Source organism: Pteropus vampyrus, unplaced genomic scaffold (genome assembly GCF_000151845.1).
Source record: "Pteropus vampyrus isolate Shadow unplaced genomic scaffold, Pvam_2.0 Scaffold216, whole genome shotgun sequence".
Classification (NCBI taxonomy): Eukaryota; Metazoa; Chordata; class Mammalia; order Chiroptera; family Pteropodidae; genus Pteropus; species Pteropus vampyrus.
Window position 1 is genome coordinate 2,729,324 of NW_011888997.1, and position 20,297 is coordinate 2,749,620.

Sequence of the window (20,297 nt, forward strand, 5' to 3'; positions counted from 1 at the left end):
ATTATGGACATGCATGTGAATCTGGATATTGCCTCTTATTTTTAAGAAAATAATTCTGTGAAAAGTGAATGATATGTATTTTTTACAAATGCTTCATGGTTAAGAATGTTCAAGTCATGTGTCCTTCAAATTTGAAATACATGGAAAAAAGAATTTCAAAAATAGGTATTTGGAGCCTATAAAATAACTATTATTTTAGCCTTAGGCCTTACATTTGTTTCATGAAAAGACTTGCATAGCCAAAACCAAAAACAAACAAAAAACAGAACAAATGGGGGAGGAGAGATAGTGAGAAGTGTTTTTCATAATTCCGTAGCCCTGCTAGTACCCATTAAGAGTAGCTTGAGATTCATGTGGATGTACAATTTTAATTGTCGGTATCTTTTTCAAATGACCTTTTAAAGATTATTTAAATGGTTTTGCATATGTTAAGATCAATATGTCAAAATACCTGTAAACTAGAAACAAACTGTTCAACTATTCAACTGTTCTTGCCGCCCAAAGACCAAACAACGTTTTTACTGCCTTTTCTTTCGCTTAATCCTTGGGGAGTTAATTCTTATGCTCTTCCTACAAACAAAATTACTCATCTAGATTAAGGCCTTAATCTCCTTAGATTATCTTTCATCTCTATGAAATTGTGAAACAAGAGCAAAAGGCCGTTTATAGCTAATTGCCCATTAAATAGTAGCATTTTTGACCTGAAGTACTGAGCTAATTGTCTTGCCTATTCAAAGTCCCTGAATTGTTGTCAACTTTCCTCTTTTGTGTTGTGTAGCCCTGATGTCACTTAGCTTGTTATCCAATGCCTCCAGTAGGACACCTCTGCTGGAGCTTTGATTTCTCAAGCAGGGAAAGCTCACTTTCTAACATGCATCTCACATGGGCTGCCTCTGATGAAGGCCCAGGCACCTCCTGTCCACCAGAATGCTGGCTGAGTTGAAAAGCTGACCTGTGTTTGTAATTTCACTTTCATCTTGCTTAATAAATATCTGCTGGATTCTTTCATTCATTTTTACATTTGGATTTATGTTTTTAATAAAAGGGGTATTACACTGTTTGATTGCTCTTAATTGGCAAAATCTAAGGTGATATCTAGAAAGCATACATTAAGTTCATGTAAAAGGAAAAAAGTATATAAGGACATTTACTTTTAAAAGGTAAATCATAAGTGTAGACAAAGTGCCTCAAATGCTTTCTCTAAATGTTATATGTGGGATCTCTGAGCTAGATAGTTTACTGTTATTTACTTTTGTGGGGAAAATAAAACTGTCAAAAATTAAGGTAGTGATTACTGGGTATAATTTCGTACATATATACAAATTTTAAGTGATCTTTCTGAAAGCAACTGTGTTGTCAGACTAAATTTCGAATTTCCTCTTTTCTGTACAATGAATGAAAACAAAAAACTCAACTAAAACCTACATTTTCTAGGAAAAGGTGGTGTACCTTAACTGAAACATGGTACTGAAAATTATATCTGTTGTAAAACATACTGTATATAAGCAGTTTCCTTTTAACTATCAATTAAGCAAACCACCTTCTAAATAGTCACTTAAACAATTTCATAGAAATGATATAGGCCAAACACACTTCCTGTTCACTTCAGTCAGTTGCAAAAACAATCTTTACGTTTACTGTAATAGACCATTAGCACAGAATACAGTAATAGCAAAAGCCTTTTGACTATTACTTTTCCTTAAAAACACCATTATAGATATTTCTTAAATATGACTTTAATGCAATTTAAGGTAATAGAAAGCAAAGCTTTAATATAGTCACGATTTCAATTGACATTTACTGAGAAACTGCTATGTGACAGGTCTTGCCCTGAGCCCTCAGCCTCCTGTCGGGCAGACTTAGAATACTTCAGACATTAGATGACTTTAAGTTGTCTTTGCACTGGTTTGTACTCATCTCAAACCCACTAATAACGAGCATATTAAAGCGAATATGATCTTCTACCTATTCAGCATTTCATTGATATGAAAGCCCCAGAAAATATCTCAAGTAATCAATGTGTTCAGAGAATTATCGCACACAAATTACTCATTAACTCAATAGCACATAATAAAAAAGAACATCAATTAATTAATGAGTCACCCTCAGATCACTGTGATTACAATAGAGCTCTGTTGAAACAGCAGTTATAAATGGAGCTGCCTCTCTTTATTCATTGTTTGCAATTGGCCCATTATTTGGCTGAAACTAGTGTCATATTTAATACATGCCTGTAGGTAATTGTGTGATTAGTATCATAAATGAAGAATTTAGAAAGTTGATTGCTTATAAGACCTTATAAATTGGTAGGAAAATAAAGAAAACTCACATTTTTACTATAGCTTTTTTGAAGCCAAGCTATTAGAAGGTATTATCTATCTAAACATTATAAGGATTAGCTGCTAAAACATTAAAAGTAAATTTTATAATGCTTTAGAATACACATATTTTGATTTCAGTAACTTTTTCATAGACTAAAATAGACATGACCAGTGTTGTAACCATTTGGATACCCCATTAGGAACAGGACTAGTTGGGGAGTATGTGTGAAGATTGCCTGCAATAAGGGAAGAGGTTAAAAGAAATACCAAACATTACATACAAAGTCATCAACTAAAGTTTCCCAACTATCTCAGTAAATGCCATTCCAATAAGCTTATAGAATAATTATAACAGTTCCCTTAGGTAAGTCAGAAACATCTGTTGGTAACACATAGCAGGTGTTAACAATTACACATACTGAAATTTTTAAAAATGTTCTTAATTAAAAGAATTCTTGTTTTCTGAAAAAGAAAATATGTTAAATTCAAAGATACTCCTGTTTTGAGTGTGCAGATCACGTAATGCACAAAATTGTAAAGCCCAAATCATCTTGGATCAACTAGGTTTTGTGTTTGGTTCAGATTATTGCAATCAAATGTGAATTAGAATTCATTGCACTTTTTGCACAATTGGTGTTCTGGGCTGAGGAGCTGCATACTCATGAAATTGTATAGCAGAACTGAGTACAGAATATTTGAGCTTTATTAGAAAGGTGGTTGCCGTTAACTATACCAAATTTAATGGACACAGTACAAAGAAAAATGGTAGCAAGAGACATCAGATAATAGATGATCAAAATCTTTCTTAACCCTGTCAAAGATGTTAAATCACCTAAAATAAAACAGTCCATTTGCAACATATAACATTATCATATGACTCATCTTCAATAGCTTTTAATAATAACTAACACTTACTGAACACTTACCATATATCAGATAGTTTTCCATGCCCATATAATTTCCACAACACCCTTTACAGATTTTAAATAAAAGCACAAAGAGGTTACTTAAGTTGCCCTAGGTCATAGAGTTAGTTAAATAGTGGACTGAGATTTAAACATAGGCTTTCTGGCTCTGGGGCTTAGCCACTGTTAAAGGGTTGTTGTTGTTATTTATTATTATTATTATGTGAATTATTATTTTTTAGCCAAGAACTAGAAGTTACCTGTGCTTGAGCAAAAGTTCCGAACATTTTGGAGTTAATGTCATCTTTAAAGATGAAAATTGGGAATGAGAGTGATCATAATATCCTAGATGCAATATACTTAAGGAGCTCTTTTTTTCAACCACACCATTAAAGAATTTATTTCAACCTGCAAAGCCAGGATATCAAAAATAGGAGATTCCCTAGAATGGATAGCAGTATCAGAAAGAAGAGGTGGCACAATTTTGAGTAACTCCAAGTAGAAGCTGCAATTTTCTACATCAGGATGAACCTACTTGGGTAAAGTGAAGATAGACTTATCTCAGAAGTCAAGATAATAAACTAGTTTCTTACCTGTCTTTGATATTTTATAACTTACTTCCATAAGATGATTATGAAAGCAAGTTTAAAGCCAAAATAGCAATCTTTGTCAAGATCTGTGTTCACTGGTGTAAAATATACAAGTTTTACAGGATGCTGGTTCTGGGTCAGTTGCTAATATAGCAAACTCTTTGGTCTCAGAATTACAATGTCAAGCTAGGCTGAAGCAATAGTGGGCAAAGCAGCTATTCTTAACATAGACCAGAGCAAAACTTCACCAGTTACAGTCTCATATTACTACAGAAAAATCTCCAAGACATTCTTCCTTCCCCTGGGTTCAATTCCTTGCTGCCATCACCACAGTTACTTCCATACACTAGAGTCCTTTTGAACCTAAATCATTCCAGATTAAGTGGTCCTAATGGGAACTCCTACCACACAGGAGCCTTCTGGTATTTTCAGTATATAATTAGTACTTAAACTAAAGAGCTTGGAACTGTGATGATCACTGAGGAATGTGGTCCGATTGCGTTACATAAACAGTGTGTTAGTCCTTAACCTAGAAGGCACCATGCAAGCCCCCTAAATTTTTGTTATAATAGTTTAGGTCAATTACAGCATGACTTAGTAAAATATCCCTAACAACATCCAGTTTTTCACAGCCCAAGATGTGAGGTAATCTGAATGTTAACTTTGACCTATAATACCTGTACTCTTTTTAAAATATCCTCAATTTAGTGTGAATAGGAGCAGAGACTAGGAGAAGACACAGAAACCACATCTGAGGCAATTATTGGTACATGAAAAGAAAATATGGGATGAAAAATTACCTGGAAAGAGCCAGGTAACTTTATGAAAAAACGCATTGAGCACCCACCATGTGTGCAGCACAATACTAAGCATTTAAAATTTTTTTCTGCCTGAGAGATTTTGGTGCATGAAATATAATGTTTGCTGCTATTTATTCTTTGTTTAATGTCCAATTTATTAAACATACAACTCTAACAAATGTAATTTCTCTGAACATTTGTACACCATTTAAACAGCTAATAAACCAAACCTATAAATTTAATAAATCAGATCCAACCATTTAAACTTAATTAGAATCTTAGTCAAATTTTTCTAAATGTTTCTTTCAATAAAATTCCATCTATTAAACTTCAGGTACTTTAAAACCAGACAGAAATTTTTACAATGTCTAAAATTGTTTTTTTAATCCGTAAAAAAATTTTTATTTAAATTAATATATCCATATTTTGCTTCCTATCTTTCAAAGGTTACATTAATAGTAAGTAATTTCTGTTAAAAAATAGAAAATATTGTTTCCACTAGCTGAGGTTGAAGGATCTGTGTTGCTGACTATATCAGCCTCGGTTGGAACATGAGAATGAGCTACTCTGTCCAAAATGCTTTAAACTTGACTTAGTGCACGTGAAGTTGGCCAATAATATAATAGCCATGCTTTTCTTGTTACATCAATAGAACATTTTTAAGTCAGTCTTTCACATAGGTTATAATTTCCCATAACTCATTGCTTTGCCCCAGATTCATATGTATGCCATTTAAATATCTCAGTATAAGCTATAGTATCATTTAGAGACTGTAATCTCCCAAGAAATAAGTAATTGAATCTATATAGTGAAATTTCCTGTTAGGACATTCAGCTAATCCTCTTCCTTGCACAAATTATTGGACTTTCTTTTGAACGGATTATAATATATTACCACCTGTGTTGATTAGTACTTTGTGTTCTTGGTGTAATTTGACTTATAATTATCCACATTTAAGCTTCTCTACTTAGAAAGTAGAGACAAATACAAATTGACACTGTAAATAAGTACACATTCAGTAGAAGAAATAGGATACATATATCATCATATTTATTTGCGTGTTCGTTTTATTTATTTTATTTTTTTAACCCCATTTACTCATTTCTTCCACCCCCCACCCACCGCCTCTGGCAACCACCCATCTGTTTTCTGTATCTGTGAGCTATTTGTTTTCAAATTCCATATATAAGAGAGATCATAAGGTATTCATCTTTCTCTGTCTGATTTAATTCACTTAGCATAATGTTCTAAGGTCTGTCTGTGTTGTTGCAAATGGCATTCTTTTTTATGGCTGAATAATATTCCATTATATATACATATATATTATATGTATTACAATTTCTTTATTCATTCACCCATTGATGGACACTTAGGTTGTTTCCATATCTTGGCAATTATAAATAATGTTGCAATGAACAAAGGGTACATATATATTTTCAAGTTAGTGTTTTAATTTTTTTTCAGGTAAATATCTACAAATGGAATTGCTAGATCATATGACTTCTATTTTTATTTTTATAAAGGATCTCCATATTGCTTTCCATACTGGTTGCAACAGTTAGCATTTCTACCAACATTGCACAAGGGTTCCCTATTCTCCACATCTTTGCCAACATTTATTTGTTGTCTTCTTGATAATAGCCATTCTAACAGATATGAGGTGATGGTTTTGATTCACATTTCCCTGATGATGAATGATGTTGAGCATATTTTCATTTACCTGCTGGCCATTTGTGTGTCTTCTTTGGAAAAAAAATGTCTATTCAGATCTTCTAACCATTTTTTAATCAGATTGTTTTTATTGCTATTGTGTGGTATTTTTCTTTATATATTTTGGATATTAGTATCTTATTCAGCTTTATGCATTATAACTATTTTATATACTTTACATTAACTTTTTCCCCTTTGAGTAGAATCATAGACCCATGGCTTTCATAAGCTCAAATACATTGCAGGTGGATTTAATAGTAGGTTATGGCGTGTGTGTGTGTGTGTGTGTGTGTGTGTGTGTGTGTGTTTGTAGTTCTTACTATGTCAATCAGAAAGTTCGTTTTGTAAGACACTATCTTAGAAACTCAGAAACCAAAAATAAAGGGCTTGAGAGAAAATGCAGGGTGCAGCACAACAAGGTGAGCAGAAGGTGAACTGTTCCAGAAAAAAGTACTCTGAAAATTGCAGAACCCGAACAAAGCAGTGTAAAAGCAACAGTAACAGAAATCATTTAGAGGGAGAGGATTTGTATTACACAATATTAGTTGAGCATTAAAAAGAAAAGAATAAAGAATCTGAAGAAGTCAAGAGCTGAGACCATGACCTAACCACCCAAATCTAAAAGAGTATACCTTATTTTTCACCAAGGATATTTAACAAGGGCATATTTCTGCTACATTATTATCATCAGATTTATGCAGACCTTGATTACTTTTTAGTAAACGTGGTTAATATTTATCTCAAAACACAATTTTCTTAGTTCTAATTAACCTTTTTTTCTTCATTGAGACCGTTTGAAACCGTAAACATCGTGGTTAGCAGCATCAGCTTTGCCATCAGAGAGACAATGATCTAGAGAAAATTACTTGTTCTACTGATATGTTTTCTCATCTGTAAAATGGAGGTAAGAATACTTAATTCATAGAGTTTTACTGAAGATTAAATGAAACAATTTATGTCAAGCACTTAACATAATGCCTAATACATAGTGTTCGACTTATTATTACTATTATTATTTTCACTAATTCCAGATCCTCTAAGAGCCTCTTAAGTGCCATTTGCCAGGATGGAGGTTAATCAACCTGGGTGAGCATCACGATGTATGTCCCATTAGGGAGACCTGGGGCAAAGCAAAAACAACTATAGATGAGCATTCAACAAGTAAACTAGAAAACTCCTTTTAAGCAAAATATTGAAATTCAGGAGGAAATTAAATTGAGGACCTAGGCCATAATCAGAGATATTGGGTGGGAATTTTTTATTGTCTTCTTTTTGGCTCACACTTTTTTGTGTATATGTGTATGTTGCCATATATGTGCTTAGCATTTATACTGGAGTAGCCTGCATGTCTGATATTTAGCAAGTGGAACTCAATAATCACTATATCCATATTGTCAGGCATATAGACATGTATAGGGCACCTACTGCACGTCAGATTCTTTGCCATATCTCCTGTGGAATGTAAGGAATAGTCCCTGCACTTGAGGGAAGACAACCAAACAGCTGTTAACCATAACTATTGGGATATTGAGAAAGAAGTGATTTATTCTGTCTAGGCACCTGAAAAGACTTCACAATAGAAATTTACATTCAGTCTTGAAGAACCATTGGCAAATGGAAGGAACGGTCGTGTTTTTTACAGGGATTACCCTTAATTTAAGTTCACCAAGCCATTAGTTTTATTGTGATTCATCTAGCTGATAGGCAACAGAAAGCCATCAAAGATTTTGAAAAGACATACACCATGAAAATGTGAAAGTTCGAGAAGATTGACTCAAACTGAAATATACAGGAGGGCCAGGGAGGAATAAGGTGGGATAGTTCAGTCAAGAGGCCTTTGTAAAAACCAGTGAAAGAGATGAGCACTTCCACAGCACTGAGGAAACAAAGGTAGGGGGAAAGTAATATAAAATAGGCAACTTTTACCAAATATGACAGCTGACTAAATGTGAAGGGAACCACAGAGAAGGGTCAAATATGACTCTGTAATTTGAGAATTTTTACCCTAAATTATTATAATTAATGTAGCAAACAGACCTAAAAAAAAAAAAAGAGGGAATAAGAAGAAAGGTATCCTCTCTGGTGACTCTCTGGTTATTAGGAACACTGTATTTCATGTAAAAGTGCATCGTTATATTGTTGCTTCAGAAACTCATTGGTCTTTTAAGAAAAAGTGAAAAATAATACAATTGGATGGTGTGGCAGACCTTGCTAGTTGTCAGCTCAATATCCCTTTTCTCTTCAATTTCACTAACAGCATGTGGGGCAGGAATGTGCCAAAGCAAAACTTTTTATTTCACAGTTTCTTTTGAATATAAGGATGGCCATTTGACACAGTTCTGGATGATAGGATATAAAAATGTGTCAATGGAAGATTTCTGGGCAACTTTTGGCTTTCCTGATATAGGTAGCGCTCCTTTCTTTTTATTGTTCCCCTCTTTTTCTTGCCTAGAATGAAAAATAGGAGATTGTGGTAGACCAACTATCTAAAGCATATATGATCAAGAGGATGAAATGGCAAATCTAAAAGAGCCTGAGTACTGATGAAATTGTGGAACCACTGTAGCAGAGCAGATTTGAGCAGACTTGAACTTAAACTGTACAGCTTACCTCTGGACATCTTAACATTGTGGTTGGATTACCTCTTGTCACTGTGATTAGGTTTCCATTACATGCAGTCAAAAGCAACTCCTACCTGGTATATTTGCTTACAGAAACTTAAGAGATATTATTGGTATTTCATATGATTTCAGCCTTAATCTGACTCAGAAAAAGAAAATTTTGCACGGAGTTTTTAGGACCCAACATTATGGTTTCATCTCTTCTTCCCAACTTGATAATCCATAATCCTCTAATAAGAGAAGGTAAAGTTTCTAATGTGTATATTGCTTATTTTGTCTCTGATCTTATACAGCCCAGAAACTCTACCCTGACTTTTCGACATAAAGTTAGCATTTCCATTAGAATATTACAATTTATCTAATTTTACATATGGTCAGTGGGGAAGTCTGAGTTCTTATTAGACTGTCATAAAATAATACAGGCAGAAGGATGCAGGGAAATAGCAAAGGTATGTTCAAGTAATTAGTTGGAACTACAGACAGATCAAAAAGAAAGCCATTGTGCAAATGTCAGACCATTCAAGGTTATTTCACCTAGAGGAGATAATGTCAGATCCCTGCTTTGGATATAAAGGAAATTTTGAAAGTCTTTCTGTCTATCCCAAAATCCTGTCTAAGATTATTTCCAATATATAAAGTTTTTCTCTTATATGCAAAAATAAAGAAAAAAATAAAGATGATATTTACATATATTTTACATAACTATATTTACTCAAAAATAGTTCTTTAATCTGGTATTTACCTTTCCTACTTTTAGGGGGTATACAAATAGCCTTTCCTTTATGGAAATATGGTGATGTTACATAATAGGTTTTGATTTTTATTATCTTAATTGGAGAAATAAATAGCCACCAACTTTGTTTTGTTTTCCCTATTAAAAATATACGTATATATTTATATATGTATACACAAATTTGTGAAATTCCTTAATTTTGTTTTATTTGGTTATGTTTATAAAATCTGGTTCAACCATGTGTCCCTCAAATGAAATGCCTGCATTTCATAGCTAACTTCCAACGTAATCTTATGCTATACTCTGTCCAGATTCCAAGTGCTATAGAGCCCTCTGTCAGTTGGAAAGTTAACTTAATAATTCACTGTCTTCCAAGTCATCATCTCAAGAATATTTCTTTGCATCTTTCTTTCTTTTTCCCCTTGTTTTCTTATTTTGTGCTTTCCATATACCAATCACTGTGTGACTGGGGTAGAGAGGAAGGAAGAAAGAGGCGCAAAGACTTCAAGATATACAAGACATAATTTTTGCCCTAAGATAGCTCACAGTCTATTGAGGAAGCAAGAGAAAAACGGCTTCATAGTAGTGTGATGTCAATAGAGTATGGCAGGATACTCTAGGAGTAGGGAAGAAGGAATGACTACTTTTGAGAGTATGAGCCATACTCCTGAGAAAAAGTACCTGAGCCTTGAAAGTCAGTCAGAGTGCTTCCAGTGGATTAGAGAGAAGAAAGGAAGTTATTCCAGGCATGTTCAAAGACTTCAGTGTCTGAGAGATCCTGGTGAGCTAAAGTAACTGCAATTGGCATGTCTAAGAGTTATGGATTAAAATCCAATGAAAGGCTTTGTTCCTATAGAGCACTGTATGATAGCAGTCTCCAAATCTATGGAGTTTTAAAAATACAATAGTCTCAATTTATCCATGAGGAATACATTCCAAGATCACCCATGGATGCCTGAAACTGCAGATAGTACCAAACCCTACACATACTATGTTTTTTCCTCTACACATACATACCCATGATGAAGTTTAATTTACAAATTAGGTACAGTAAAAAATTAACAATAAATAATAGTAAAATAGAAAAATAATAATTTACTGTAATAAAAGTTATGTAAATGTGATTTCTTTTTCTCTCTCTCAAAATATCTTTTATATTGTACTCACCTTTTCACTCAAAGGAAGCATTTTATAACTTTTCTTTGGCATATGTGAATTGTAGCATCACTACTCTTATGCTTTGGGGCCATTATTAAGTGAAATAAGAGTTACTTGAACACAAGCACTGCAATATCTTGATGGTCGATCTGGTAACCAAGTCAGCTACTAAGTGACTAACAAGAGAATAGCATATGTGGCATGGAGATGCTGGACAAAGGGGTGAGTCACATCCCTGACAGGACAGGACAGGACAGGACAGGACAGGACAGGACAGGACATCTCAAGATTTCATCACATTTCAGAATGGCATGGCTATCTAATATGTATGCATTGGTTCTTTCTGGAATTTTCCATTTAATATTTTCAGATCATGGTTGACCATGGGTAACTGAAACCATAGACAGTGAAAATGCAGAGAAGGGGGAAACTACTGTACAGATGTGTGTGTGTACATATATATGCATATTTGTGAGTATATAAGTGTGTAATAGATATTCCAACTTAGTAGATATGTTGTCAGACCCTAAGATCTATACATTGGGAAAACTCCATAGTAATGCTGCTGATTCATCAGATGTGGATACCACTATCATCAGTAACAAGAGGCTTCTGGAGAATTACGAGGCAGAGAAGACAAAATCAGATTTACATTTTAGGAGGTTCAATCCGGCGACCTCATGAAAGCAAAGTAGATACAGCCAAGACTACAAGGTGTAAGACCAGCTGATGCAGCTGAAAAAAAATAGGATTTAAAAGCAATAGCGTAGAGCCACAGCAAAAGTGTACTTCAAAATCACTTAAGAGGTAGTCAGTAAAGGAGGGAGTGGTAGTTTATTGGAGAAGAAGATGAGTTATAGATTCTTTGGTTTTGAATTGACTTGGAATAGAATTTGGAAATACAAGTATTTACACTTTAAAAGAAAATTCATGATGAGAAACCTCATCATGATGAAGAAATTGGGTTTTGTGCATCTAGATGGTAAAAGTAATACTTTGTACTCTCGAAATCACATGACTTAGGCAATCTAGTAAAATCTTGAGACAGATCTTACCTTCTCAAGTGTAAAAAGGTCACTTAAAATGTTCAATTTAATCTGAAGTTGTTGGGATATGCAAGGGTTAATGGATTAAATAGAGTGACAGACCGTATTACCCTAACTCACCATATTAATTTGAATTAAGATGTCATTTCAAGGTTACGTTTTTACTTAGTATCAAAACAGAATTCTAACCAGAATTACCAGTTTCTATTAGTTCTACACGATCCCAAGAACTGTTCATTAATAAGTCTTTACTTCTATCAAAACCATTTCTTATACTTATCCTTCGAAAAGACTATTGGAGCTACAATTAGATGGAATGGATGATTCTGATATTTTGTATTTCATTTATACACTTAGTTTTTTCACACACAGTAAACCACATGAAGTCCAATGACAGATGGTAATGTATCAGTGTTACAGATGACTTATAGTTTTACTTTAAAGTCAGTATAAAACTAAATGAATAAAATAATTTTTTAACTCTTTCAATAACAGTGCCCCTAAACAAGGAAATAGCTCATTACATGGACTTTATCCTAATAAAAGAAACAGCTAGTGTATCCCTGTCTTTTAGAAAAGAACACACAAACATGCCAAGCTAGCGAGATTCTACCAAGTCTTTAGAAGACTAAATAACCCTGCCCAATGGTTGACAGCCCTCTTCAACCAACATTTCTTCTTTCAAGCCTAAATCCTTTGTGTATCACTTTCAGCCTTTCCCTTCTCTTCTACCTTTAGTGGGTGATAGATAAAAATGCTTATCAACTATTCTCTGAATAAGAAACTGAAAATATTCACAGATCATCTTGAAATTATTCCTCATCCAGAATACTCTCCAATCTTTTGACCTTCCCTCAGAGGTCTTATTTTTCAAAACTTGGATAATCTCAGTGGCTTTCCTCTGCACATTTTTGATGCTTCCATGTGTATTTTTGGTTGTAGAGCTCAGAAGTGGACACAGTAGTCTCACTGGTGTGAAATGTATTAAGAGCACAGCTAATGAGCATCACAATTTACATTGCTGCTTTCAGTACAGTACCAATATCATGCTACTTTTTTAAAAAAATAAAAATGAAATTTACTAATTTATGGTGAATTTGCATGGTTTCACTATGGACCAGAGGTATTTTCCTACATGTTGCAGGGGAATTCCCATGATGTTTGTATAGTCTGATTTTCTCTGTCTTTTTCACAAGTGAACATGTGCACCCATATCTGTCACGTTGAAATTTAACCCAGCACAGTGGTGAGTATTATTAAACACTGAGCCCACAGCTGTCTCTTTTGGAAGCCACTTGTTAATTGATGACCAACTTGTAGGTATAATTTTCAGTTTATGTCTACTTGGAGGCATCCGAATGCCACCATTGGGGGATTGGTAAACCTGAGAGGTAAGCTAGAGACTAATAAGAGGAGTTATGACTTAAACAATATGAAAAACAAACAAAAAAGGAGAAAGCAGAGTTTTAAAAATGCTGAAAAATAAGAGAACCAGAAAGGGAACCAAACAAGAATCAAATCTGAAGGAGACCAGAGGTAGGCAGTGAATTCAACATCAAAGGCTAGGATCCAGGTTATCAAAGTAAGAACAATATGAATGCATGAAGGTAAATGGGGATGAGGAAAGCAGACACATGGTGACTACCTAAGAACAATTTTTCTCACAAATAATTTAGGCTTATGAACAGATCTGGTAGGGGTCAGAGATATGACAGCCTGGCTTAAAAGGATTGAAATAATGGACCAAAGCTCTGTGGTACAGATGAACTTCCCAATTGATTACCTAGTGTGCTATTATGGGATCAAATGAAAGCAAAGTTCAAGTTGAGAATAGCTATCATTTCCCATTGATTCTACCAAGTCTAGCACTATTTCTCAAACCAATAGAAAGAAAAAAAAGGTTATTGCTTAGAAAAATTTTAAAAAATGTAAAACTCTATTTATTATCCTGCAATTCTATTTCCTGGATTAAAAATCATAGCTTATGTATTCTTTGATATGTGGAGGCTATTTTCTGGCTATTTAAAAAGCCATCCCTATTTCTGTTACACACAATACATAAGGGAACACTTAGCCTCATGTTTCATATGCTATCCCTTACTGTATGCAGCCCCCTGGAATACATAATAAAAAGACAAATGAAAAGCACATTAGAAATGCACCTAGTGGTAAGAATCCAGCCAGTGTTGATTGCAGATGTTTTGTTTGAATCAGTAGCTATATTTAGGAGGAGAAATGCCCTTTCTACAAAGATAGCATTGCCAGAGATTTCTGGGAAGAAAGGACATTCTCTAATAAATACCATCTTTATCTCTAATATGCATGTCAAATGTATACATTTCATATTATTTTCTTCCAGATTACTCTGTTTATTACATATAGATGATATTTGTTAATCATTTATAGTTATTCTTTTAGCTTATTTTATCAATACTTCTTCACTACATGGAGTAACAAGCTAAAAATTGCCTCAATTTGAGTGGACACTCTAGCTCCTTAAGGAAAAAGTTAAAATTTCATAGTTTTCCAAACCTTGAAATAACAAACATGCTCTCATCTACCTTTCCAGACTCATCTTCTGCTTTATCATATGCCCTGTGCTCCAGCCACACTACTTTTCATTCTTCCCTAAAGAGTTATGTTCTAAGATGCCTCCTGCTTCTGTCTATGATGATTCCTTTGCCTGGGATGTCCCAACATTTCTTCTCTTCCTACTCACCTGCCGAGTGCCTGCTCTAAAGAAATCACTTCTGGAAAAGCTTCTCTGATCTTGAAGACTGAGTTAGACTCCCTTTTGGATGTTCCCTTACTACAGCCTTCACACAACTGTATTATAATTGGTCGCAAATGTGTTTCTCATCCTATCCTAGATTGTGAGCACCCTAAGACTCCTCCGGGATCTATACAATATCTGGCATAAAATAGGTCCTTAACAAAGGTTTGATAAATTAATCAATCAATTGGACAATGAGATTTATCATTCTGAAATGTTTAATCCTGGAATCTCCAGATCAGTAATTCATAGCTAAAGTATTCAATAATTTGCCAAACAGGCTGATTAGCTAGGAGAAGAAAATTTAGAGAAAAAAAAAAATTAATCGAGAATAAAGCAAGGCTCAACTCCCAGTATGGGTCATGGAAAAGCAAATGTTCCTTTTTCCAGGGGAGCCCATGGAGACAAATGGGTGACTGAGCCTCCCATCTGCTTGTTCTAAATGATATGGCTACAGGTGACACTGATTCCACAAATCAAGGGTATACAGCCTTATTTTCACATCCAGAGGCTACTATGAACTGTGCACACCCTTCCCTTTAACATTTTCCCCTGACAAGTGTTTATTAAAAGGAGTACCAGATTATCCATGATTCTATAAAATAGACAAACATTAGAGTTCTCTGCCTTTTACATGCCAACTCTGTCATCATTAAAACAAAACAAAATGAAGCAAAACCAGGAAATCAGACTTGTTTCTTTAAATACAAGTTAATTGAATACAATCAGCTCAACTTACAACTTTGCTTTAAAGCAGCTGGAAGAAGAGAGAGATTCTGTGGAGGCTAAAGGTCCCAAGCTATGGTAACATGTTTTCTTTCGCTTCACCTGAGATTCAATAAGAAGACATTTCTTATCTGTGTTATTAATAATTTCTCATGGGATTTGTGGCAGGTTCTAGGTGAGCCATACAAAATTTTATAGGTTTGCTATAAAAGTGACTCCAAATATTAAGAAAAAAACAGATATGTTTTAGTTCTTTCGATATTGTTTTGTATACAGAATGTAAAATAAAATGAGCGATGCATTATGTGAAGCAGACTTGTCAAAATGTTATGGAGGGGTGAAAAACAAAACATGTATCTAATCCACCCTCTGGAAATGGCAAAAGTCCAAGTTGTTTAGAATAAGAACCTGTGATGGAGATGAACATTTGTGGACCCCTGAACACTCCAACTCAGTGTAGTTAAAATGACTTTTGTCCCTGATGATAAAATCAACTGTTTATGCTTCTGTTTTATAGCTCATAGTTCTCTTCCTCTGTTGAAAAATCTCACACATTAATAAACATAAATGAAAAAATATTTCTAGTCTAAAATTAAACCTTATAGCTTTGATGGATCATTAAACCTCCCTCACAGATTTTTTTCTTGGTCCAATCTAAAATTTTTGTGATGAGAATGTTAATTTTTTAACTCCCGGTAACCATTTCAGCTCAATTTCTTTGACAGAGACTACTAGGGATGGCAAGGAATGAAACACTTAGTAGGCTTGGCCTCTGTGCTTTTTATGCCCCAAGCAAGCACACAAGAACAAGATTACAGTGGCCCTGAATGGAATCAGAAACGGGAGAGAGGTTTTTTCCCCCCACAAGTGGCTTCTTGAACTAAAATAACTTTAAGATGCAATCTGTACTGGGGAAGTCACTTGACACCTGCTAGAAGTTCCTGTGATTTTGCAATCCATCCTGGGCATCGACACCTGAAGATATAGCCCCTGAACTTCTGTTTCCTCTTGGACATGAGTAACTGCCTGGTTTTGAATTCAGGAAGCTAGAGGCAGACTAGACTCATTGACAGACACATGGGAAATGCCAAGGGCTGCTTTCAAGTTGAGCCTGAAGTTTTACATTTTAAGAGGACAAATGAACAGCATTACCTGTTTACTTCAATATTGACAGAGGAAAAGCCTGTGGCCCCCTTGCACCTGTTAATACTTGCTCCTTATACTGATGTGACCCATGCAGCTGCTCATTTCAATTAGCCCAGGGCCAGTCTTGGCATTTACCCACAGAAACAATACTACACAAAGAAGAGCCTCTGTGCATTCGTACTGGCATTCTTCCAAGGCACACTCAGCTTCTGCACATTTTACCAACCTGTTTTCCTGAGTGCAAGGTCTGGCTGGACATTTAAGTTCATAAAAACTACAGGAGTCCTTATGTTTCACTTAATGGATCTTTTTAATTTTCCTTCTGAAACATCATTTCTTCTTTGTACTTCTATTTTATTTTTTTCTCAGCCTTAATTCTTTTCCTTTCCACCACCATACAGAGACACTCAGAATGGCACTTGTTTTAGTTCTCACTTTTTAACAACAACAACAACAAAACAGATGAAAGTAGAGAAAAACATTGATGTTAAGAATCCTCCTTACTTGTCAAATTAAAAAGAAAATCTAAATAAGAGCAATTGCCTAGACTATGTCTTTTTTGCTCACTGTTATGTTTGTTCTCAAAATTAAGTCCTCTGGTTAGAAGGAATTATAGACCCTCCCACATCATTTTGGGGTGGGGGCTGGTAAGGTAGAGACTATCTTCCTGCCTATATTCAATGATAAAAACACCTGTGACAGCTTCCTCTCTGAATTACTACTAAAAGCACCACCATTCTCTCCCTCTTTTTCTTGAGCACCATCAGACATTCCTTTTTCATTTGAGTTATATTGAATGTGCCCTTTTATGACATGTCTAAGAGATGCTTAGAGACATTTCTTTATTCACTTCCCAAGTCTTCACTGTTGCTAGCACAGGAAATTTATCACCTCCTGGGCAAAGACCACGCTCTTACTTTTAGTGAAGCTCTAATCTTGCTGTGAGACATTTGATATATGCTCAGTGCTGGAAAAGTTCCTTTATTCAGATAATGAAGGGTGGGTACTTTCAAAAGTACTTGTCTGTTATATTACACATGGACAGTGAAATATCCTGCCCTGGCCCACAGTGGAGAGTTACTTTCTTTTGCTTCATGATAGAAAATAAGCCAGCTCACTGAGTCTGTCTTGTGTCTATGCAACCATCTGGAACAACACGTCAAGAGGTAGGCAGACATGTTTACCATGCCTTCACCGCCTTCATAAACTGGCCTCAGTGGGTAACTTCTTTCTCATTTGCCAGGAGATACATCTGCAGACAATCTCGTTTTTCAGTCTGAGTGTTTACACATTCAGTAAGAAGGCAGGTTCTATAAAATTTCTATATCTGTATATATTTGTTTTGCTGTTGAGTTTCCTGTAGTTTTTGTTTGTTCGGGGGCTGAGTTTGTAGCAGGTGTTTGGAACAATTAACAGAAGCAGGGATACCAGTAGTGGGCAAAGGGTGGAAGAATATAAAACAAAAGCTTGACATTTTGAAAAACAAAGTTCCTTAAAAATTGCGCTTAAGAAATGCATACTAGAACACACCAATAAGGTTATACTTAAAGTTTAATGTATTGCAATTAAACTATGAATATGTGCTTCAGTCATAAAATATTAGACTAAGTATAAAAATATCACTTTTTATGAACATATTTTATATGATTTTTTTAATACTAAAACCATATTCTATAGGACTTGTAAAGCTTGAAATGTGAGACATATATCAGCTCTGTCTATGCAAATGACAGAATCAGTTCATTCTATTTGCTCTGGGTTGTAAAAATGCACATACAGAGAGAACAACCAGGAATGCTTTGAGCATTTTTGCTATTTGCAGAAACTTATAATCAGATGGAGGGAGTCTTTTTGCTTCTGTGTGGGTGACTAAGATAGTTAATTGGAGCGATGCCAAAGAGTCTTTTTCATATCAAAGCAGTTTGGAGAAAATTATATTTATTTGGATGGATTCACACTTTGAGTTTTGATTTCATTAAAATCAGCATGAATTTACAATTATAGATTTCTAACTTATTCCATAAGTGTAAATGCCAACTCATTTATGTTCTAACAAATAACACAGGCCCAAATTCTTTGCCTAGAGAGGAATAACTAGCCTCAATCCTCCATTTCTCATTATGTTAACAAAAGAAGTTTAAACAATCTTTCTTCTAATATTCATTGACCATCCTTAAATGACAGATACCACTGGTTACTGGGATAGTATCAGTGGGGGAGATTTGGACTTTGCCTGAAGAAGGTCCCATGTATTTGTGAAAATGGGTATATTAAAATTTATAAAATACAGTATAATAATTGATAGAATTGTGTACCAGTTATCCCCAGATGGAGGAGTAAGTATTTAATTCTGCTAAGAGGGTCATAGACAGCCTTGTTGAAAATGTAACATTTTAACTAAGCCTAAGATACGAGCAGAAAGAGGGCACTTTGTCAATTTTCCTTTGGGTGTTGAATTAGCAGAATATCCCTGGGTTGCTAAATAAAAATATCAGGGGACTATAAAAAAAACTGAGCAATCTCTGAAGTGAAAGAAGTCATCATTGTCACAATGGTCTGGGGACCCTAGGACAGATGAAGTCATTTCTCAAGAACTGGTGAGCAACAGAGAGATAGAGAACAAGACAATAAGAAAGCAATTGTATATAAAGTAGCACTAAAGAGAAAAAGAGCCAAAGAAAGACAAAAATTCCCTGAAATTAATGGTTATGTATACCACTATGTATACCAACCACTATATGTGAATGAGGTTACATGGATTAATGAATAGTTCAGAATTCAGATCAGTTTAGGTCCCTTTTCTCCCTGAATCATCAAGGCTAAGAGCGCTCATTGACTTTCGACTTCTAATAAAGTTGAATTATCCATGAAGACCTAGCCAAGTAGTTGACTATTTCTCCAATTGCCCCATATCAGATACATGTTAAAGCAAAATAGCATTTGCCCTCCAGCCCAAGCTAAACCCCTTCTTCAATTCATGTTGATTCTTCTTAGTTGTTTCACACTCCTATTCTTCATGGCAAACTACCACTTTTATTCAAGGATAGAAGTCTTCCTAAGCCAAGTGATGAGCAGATTCACGTAATAGGTCTTACTAAGCATTGTTGAGTAGAATATATTGTTAGCACTAAAATGTATAATCTCTACTATCCTTTTACCTAGTGCATCTTGCATTAGGCTTTGCTACTTATCAAAGACAAAATGATTATAAAGTAAAATTCATCATCTGTGCCTATTAAGCCCCCATAAATTGACAGTATTCCCACGGGAACAGACATATGGCTGGCTGCCTAGATATATGACATTAGAGAAAGAAAACAATGTTTCATAAACTGGATTTTTTTCTTATATGATAATCTTTCTTAAGAATATAAGTTTTATCATTAGCTTTTTAGGACAAACGTCTTTTTTATTTCAATTTCTAATATCGTTGAGTTCCGTAAAACTACTCTATCTAAACTCCCCTCCCAAATTACTCCCCACAGTAGTGTATCTTGAGTTATGTTAGCACATGACAATATCTATGTGGTTGACTACAGATAGTAGGCATTTAACCAGGCAATGCAGCCAGTGAAAATTTATGGATTAGCCTACAAAATGAGAAAGATGGACATTGTTTTATCTGAAGTAAATAAGCCAAAATGATCTGGAATTAATTATTCTATTAATTCACAATTTGGCCAGATCTACAATATCTACAGTAAACAGCTCTGTCAATCCCTCTTCACAGTCATTGTAGTAAAGTAGGGGAATAAGACTCAAAAGACC